This window comes from Rhincodon typus, chromosome 1, assembly GCF_021869965.1.
Source record: "Rhincodon typus isolate 14 chromosome 1, sRhiTyp1.1, whole genome shotgun sequence".
Taxonomy (NCBI): domain Eukaryota; kingdom Metazoa; phylum Chordata; class Chondrichthyes; order Orectolobiformes; family Rhincodontidae; genus Rhincodon; species Rhincodon typus.
In genome coordinates, this window is record NC_063332.1 from 77,099,908 (window position 1) to 77,107,622 (window position 7,715).

Genomic DNA, 7,715 nt, shown 5'->3' on the forward strand with positions numbered 1-7,715 from the left:
AGCTGGATGAACACAGCAGGCCAAGCAGCATCAGAGGAGCAGGAAAGGTCCTTCAGAAGGTCCAGACCGGAAATGTCAGCTTTCCTTCTCCTCTGATGCTGCTTGGCCTGCTGTGTTCATCCAGCTCTACATCTTGTTATCTCAGATTCTCCAGCATCGGCAGTTCCTACTATCTCCAAAGTTTATCATGCTGCAATTGATGGCAGGCCATCAGTTACCGAGGCCCAAACTCTGAAATTCCCTTCCCAATAACTCTTCTCTCACGTCCTTTACACACTCCTTAGAAGTCTCTGACCAACTATTTGTCCATTCCCCCTAATATCACCTAATGTAGTTTTATGACAAATCTTCTTTTATTATAATGCTCCTGTTAAACACCTTTGGATGTTTAATTACATTAAATATGCCATAAAAATGTATGCCATTGATGAAGACCTTCAGGGTGGTAATGCAAAAACAAATTCTACCACCATCATGTATATCTAGAACTGGATAGTTAACCTACATATTCAGCCTTAAAAATTTATTTAAAAAGTGGCACTGTGAAACACTTAAGATTCAAAATATGCATTTTCAAAAGGTGCTTCAGAATTATACAGGCTTTGAAAGGCACTGGCATAAGATACACGCATCCCTAATATTGAAAATGGATGTGTTTGCAACTGATTCTGGGATGTTTTTGCTTAAGGTGAATCAACAATAATTAGAAAAATGATGAAATGAATCTAAATCATACAAAGCCCAATGGGATGATACAAATTGAAATGCTACTTCTATATTTTGAGAATTTCTCATTTTTAAGCAGTTTGTCTGTGGCTTTTGAAGCGATCTTGATTATAACCTAGTTTACCTTAAATGATTATAATTAGGTTATATACTGATATGCCAAACAGTCATGGCTTATTTTTATTTTTTTAACAACAAATAAACAGCTGTGCAGAAACAGAAATGGCATTTAATTTCCATCACATTGGACAAATTAGGAGACATGTGTTCATTTCAGAGCTGTTGGCCTGCATTGCATGAAAGTGGTTAAACCTTCAATAGGCAGAAACATAATTGAAGGATATAATCATAAATAGCAGTCATGTTAGGATGTGGTTTAATACAGGTCACTGCACCTGCTGTTAAAGTGGAGTGTGCTTCAGTGGAGGTAAAAGCTTTGAAGTAAAGATCTGAGGAAAACTTTCTCCTCCCTTTAAATCTTTTGATGTCTTCAATTGCCATCCTTTGATCAAAGATATTTCTTTTAAATTGTGTTCTAGTTTTTTTATTCAGGATTAGATTGCATTTTGGCAGTTTTATGAAGATAAATTATGCATGAGATTTCTCTCAAATGATGCGTCTCCCTGATGAATTCTTCCAGTGAAGCTTATGAGCTCATTTGATCAAACTTTAGTGCTGACAACATACATTTTCTCCCAAAATATGAAAATACCATATACACGCTTCTGTTTTGAGTTTTCCTTCAGCTATTGTATATATTGTGATTTAGCTCCAGATGTTGTTTTGATTACTGTTATTAAACATGCATTCAATTCTGGTCTCGCTGCTATAGAAAAGATGTTGTGAAACTTGTTGGAGGATTTGTGCTGTAGGGATAGGCTGAATAGGATGGGGCTATTTTCCCTGAAGCGTTGGAGGTTTAGGGATGACCTGATAGAGGTTTATACAATCATGAGGGGCATGGATAGGGTGAATAGCCAAGGTGTTTTCCTTGGGGTAGGGGAGTCCAAAACTAAAGGGCATAGGTTTAAAGGTGAGAGGGGAAAGATTTAAAAGGGAATTCAGGGGCAAATTTTTGATGCAGAGGATGGTGTGTGTATGGAATAAGATGTGGTGGAGGCTGGTACAATCACCATTTAAAAGGCATCTGGACAGGTATAGGAATAGAAAGGGCTTTGAGGGAGATGGGCCAAATGCTGGCAAATGAGACTAGATTAATTTAGGATATCTGGTCAGCAAGGATGAGTTGAACCAAAGGGTCTCTTTCCATGCTGTACAGCTCTATGACCCTATCAGTATAAAGGAAAATTATCTCTAAATTTGATTTGATATATTTATTGTCACATGTATTTTGTTATGAAAAGTGGGAAAAAAAATTCTCCTGGTTGCCCAGTCAGTACATGCAGAATGATGAGTAATAGTGTCAGATTTAATGTATGAGCTTCAAAACTCTGCTTTATAATTATATACATGCTTTAAAAATCATTGACACAAAAAATGTAGGTGAAAACAGCTCCTTGCAGTTGTTATTGTATATTAATTCCCAATTATGTCAGTATTTTCATTCATATGACTTGAGGAATTTAATAGTCATTTTAAAAATGTAAAGATAGTTTAAACAATGCAGAACCTATACTAAAAGAAAATGATGGTAATGTTTGACAGGCAGACCCATTGGGATGAAACTGCCCTGTGCTATTCTGCACATTTCTAAAATTACAAGTTGTTGAGATTGTTTTTGATCAGGGCTTTGAGGAGGATTCCATCATAAATTGTCTTTACTCTAGTGCTGAGCTTTCTGATCTCAGCCAAAGAGGACAAAGAAGTTGAGCAGAGTTTCTCACCGTGATGATTCCCCATTGAAAACATTTGCCATGTGTGTTAAATATCATGAGGCTGCATGTGTTCAGTGTCCATGACAAAGCAGACGGAGCTCAACATGCAGAAAACCACATTCTCTATTTTTGCATTTTTAACCATGGTTAAATCATTACTGCAAGTACAATAAAATATATTGAAATCCTTCTCATTTTAATTAATTCAATTTGTGACAAAAATATTACATTTATTTTAGAGGACTTTGAACACAAAAGGATTTTTTAATACCATGGAGATCTCCATTTAAACAGAGCCCATAAAGACAACAATCACTCTTTCTGTTAGACCTGCCCATATAGTGTCACTGAGTTGGAATTTTTTTTTAATAAACTAACATATTAGCTGGTTAAGGGCAATGATCACCCAAATCTATGGATTCCAAAATAGTTCCAGGTATGTTCCATGACTGGACCTGCAGTTAGGGTGGCAATACTCCTGGTGAATGGAAAATCATAATTGACTGTTTTGCAGTGGCTACCTCTTGGATGATCACTTAGTGTTCCTCTCAAGACCCTCAGATGCATTGTGAAGCTTTATCAATGATTTTATTAAGCATCATTAATTTTTTTTTCTTTAATTCATGGGAAGTAGGTGTCACCTTTACTGCCATCCATAATTACCCAGGGCAGTCAAGTCAACCACATTGCTGTGCGTCTGAAGTCATATGTAGGCCAGACCCAGTAAGGACAGCAGATTCCTTCCCTAAAGGTCATTAGTGAGCCTGATGAATTTTTTTGACAATTGACAATTGTTTGATGGTCATAATTAGATTCCTAACTGCAGATGTTTATTGAATTCAAATTCTACCAGTTGGCACTCAAACTCGGGTCCCCAAAACATTATGTAGGTCTCTGGCTTACATTACTGGTAGGTGCAGTGTTAAACAATATAAGTGCATGAAAAGTGAGAGAGTTGCTGACTGAATGTGATAAAAACAATCATGACTTGCACTGAAATTAATTCCAGAACATTACATGAGTAAATGGATTAATAGTCTAGCAATAATACCACTAGGCCTAAAGTGATAAGGTGCAGGTCCACTGTTAGAGTTGAAATTTACCAAAAAAATAGTTAGTGTCAATTTCAGGTACATTCATGAAGCGTGTCTCTTCAGGAGCTCCACTGAGTAACCACAGGCAGTTCTCTTCTGCTCACCTTGAAATATATGAGATCCCTGCTATGGCACCAAGCTCACACTACTGTATGCTCACTAGTGATGGATGTCCACTCCGCTTTCGGGACTTACCGGGATTTGCCCCACCAACACCATATTTGAATAAAACAAAGAAGTGCAGATACTCAAGGTCGGAAATGAAAACAGAATCTCTGGAAAAACTCAGCAGAGTGGAGTGAATTCAATAGGTCTGGCAGCATCTGTGGAGGGAAGGCAAAGTTAACGTTTTTTAAGTCCAGCTCCCCTTCAAACAATACTTGAAACTCAACTGTACACTAGGTCAATTGCTGCCAGTTACCAACAACCTTTCACAGTACATGTAGCAGAAGGGAAATTAAGAAAAGAACAGCTTCTAAGGTTGGATATCTGATATGGGTGACTCTTCATTGGAAATAGAAGCTCATATTTGCAAATGTATTCCAACTTTATATCGTTATCTGTCTGATTTCTTCCAGCTGCGGCTACAATGAGAATCATTGAGCTATACAGACTACCTGTTCTTAGCACCAAACAAACAATGTCAGAACACCACCTAAGGCAGGGCTGCTCTTTCATTAAACACAAGGAAAAGTGAAGAAAAACACAAGCAAGAAATACATTTGCTTCTGGGAACAAACAGAGCTGCTTGCCTTTCAAGCAACAACAAAATCACAGTCAATGTATGATAACTTCACCCAACTCACATCAAATGGAAATGTGTTTGAATTAAGTCCTGTCTGGCTTGTTGTGCCTGACTCTGCACTGCTGTATCGTGGTGAAGGTGCTGTTCCTCCTGTCATCACAGGGAAACAAGGTGAAGCAATCTGTCACAAATTGCACGGGAAGGAGAAGGTGCTGGAGAAGCTGAAAGGTCTGAAGGGAAATAAATCACCCAGACCAGGTGGACTACACCACAGAGTTCTGAGGGAGACTGTAGAGATATTGGTCTTTCAGGAACCACTGCAGTAAGGAAAGGTCCCAGAGGACTGGAAAATGGCTAACACAAGAAGGGAAGGATATAGAAAACAGAAAATTATAGGCTGGTTAGTCTGACCTTAGTTGTTGGTAAGAATTTAGAGTCCATTACTAAGAATGGGATTGCAGAGTAATTGGAAATGCTTGGTAAAATAGGGCTGAGTCAGTATGGCTTTATCGAGGAGATCATGCCTGACAAATCTGTTAGAATTCTTTAAGGAGATAACCAGCAAGTTAGTCAAAGGAGAACCAGTGGGCGTGATCGCTTTGAATTTTCAGCAAGCCTTTGACAAGGTGCTGCACAGGAGGCTGCTAGATAAGTGTCCATGGTACTAGGGGCAAAGTATTGGCATTGATAGTGGATTGGCTGACTAGCAGAAAGCAAAGAGTATGGATAAAGAAGTCTTTTTCAAGATGGTAGCCAGTGAGTAGTGAAGTTCCACAGGGGTCAGTGTTGGGACCGCAACTATTCACGTTAGACATTAACAATCAGGACAAAGGAACTGAGGACATTGTTGTTAAGTTTGCAGATGACACAAAGATACATAGACCAATAGATAGTGTTGAGGAAGAGGGGAGGACCTGGACAGGTTAGGAGAGCAGGCAAAGAAATGGTAAATGGAATACAATGTGGGAAAGTGTGAGGTTATGTACTTTGGTAGGAAGAATAGAGGCATTGACTATTTCCTAAATAAGGAAAAGCTTCAGAAATCCGAAGCACGAAAGGGCATAGGAGTCCAATTTAAGGATTCTCTTAACGTTAACATGCAGGCTCAGTTGGCAGCTAGGAAGGCAAATGCATTGTTAGCATTTATTTTGAAAGGGCTGGAATACAAGAACAGTGATGCACTGGTGAGAGTGTATAAGGACTCTGGTCAGACCACGTTTGGAATATTGTGAGCAGGTTTGGGTTTTGAATCCAAGGAAGAATGTGTTGGGTTTGGATGGGGTTCAGAGGAGATTTACAAAAGTGATCCCGGGGATGAAATAGCAGGTGCACTGGCGGTAATTTTCCAAAATTCGCTGGACTCTGGGGCAGTCCCAGCAGATTGGAAAACAGCAAATGTGACACCACCGTTTAAAAAAGGGAAGTAGACAAAAGATGGGGAATTATAGACCGGTTAGCTTAACCTCTGTAGTGGGGAAGATGCTCGAGTCTATTATCAAGGAAGAAATAGCAAGGCATCTTGATAGAAATTGTCCCATTGGGCAGACGCAGCATGGGTTCATGAAGGGCAGGTCATGCTTGACAAATCTTTTGGAATTCTATGAAGACATTACGAGCAAGGTGGACAATGGGGACCCAGTGGATGTGGTGTACCTAGATTTCCAAAAGGCCTTCGACAAGGTGCCGCACAAGAGGCTACTGCATAAGATAAGGATGCATAGCATTAAGGGTAAAGTATTAGCATGGAGAGAGGATTGGTTGACTAACAGGAAGCAAAGAGTGGGGATAAATGAGTGCTATTCTAGCTGGCAGCCAGTAACTAGTGGTGTGCCTCAGGGATCGGTGTTGGGACCGCAATTATTTACAATTTATATAGATGATTTGGAGATGGGGACCATGTGTAGGGTGTCAAAGTTCGCAGATGACACTAAGATGAGTGGCAGAGCAAAGTGTGCAGAGGACTGTGAAACTTTGCAGAGGAATATAGATACATTGAGTGAGTGGGCAAAGGTCTGGCAGATGGAATACAATGTAAATAAATGTGAAGTCATACATTTTGGTAGGAGTAATAGTAAAAAGGATTATTACTTGAATGGTAAAAAGTTGCAGCATGCTGCTATGCAGAGGGACCTGGGTGTCCTTGTGCATGACTCACAGAAGGTAGGTCTGCAGGTACAAGTAATTAGGAAGGCAAATGGAATTTTGTCCTTCATTGCTAAAGGGATTGAGATTAAAAGCAGAGAGGTTATGTTGCAGCTGTACAAGGTGCTGGTGAGGCCACACCTGGAGTACTGTGTGCAGTTTTGGTCTCCTTACTTGAGAAAGGATGTACTGGCACTGGAGGGGGTGCAAAGGAGGTTCACTAGGTTGATTCCGGAGTTGAGGGGGTTGGTTTATGAGGAGAGACTGAGGAGATTGGGATTATATTCATTGGAATTCAGAAGATTGAGGGGGGATCTTATAGAAACATATAAAATTATGAAGGGAATAGATAAGATAGAAGTAGAGAGGATGTTTCCACTGGCAGGTGAAGCTAGGACAAGAGGGCATAGCCTCAGGATTAGAGGGAGCAGATTTAGGACTGAATTGAGAAGGAACTTCTTCACCCAGAGAGTTGTTAATCTATGGAATTCCTTGCCCAGTGAAGTAGTTGACACTACTTCAGTAAACGTTTTTAAAGATAAGGTAGATTTTTTTTGAACAATAAAGGAATTAAGGGATACGGTGAGAACGCGGGTAAGTGGATTGGAGTGCACGAAAAGATCAGCCATGATCTTATTGAATGGCGGAGCAGGCTCAAAGGGCAGGACGGCCTACTCCTGCTCCTAGTTCTTATGTTCTTATGAAGGGCTTGTCATATGCGGAGTGATTGAGGACTCCGAGCCTGTAATCAATGGAGCTGAGAACGATGAGGGGGGATCTGATTAAAACTTACAGAATACTGAGAGGCCTGAATAGCGTGGACGTGGGGAAGATATTTCTACTGGTAGGAGAGGCTAGGATCCAAGGGCACAACCTCAGAGTGAAGGGACAACTTTCTAAAATGGAGATGAGGGGGAATTTCTTCAGCCAGAGGGGGGTGAATCTGTGGAAGTCGTTGCTGCAGAAGACTGTGGAGGCCAAGTCATTGAGCGTATTTAAGACAGAGATAGACAGGCTCTTGATTAGTAAGGAGTTTAAGGGTTTCAGAGAGAAGGCAGGAAAACAATATTGAGAAACATATCAGCCATTCTCAGATGGTGGAGCAGACTCAGTGGACCAAATGGCCTAATTCTGCTTCTATATCTTATGGTTGTAGGGTTGGAACAGACTAGA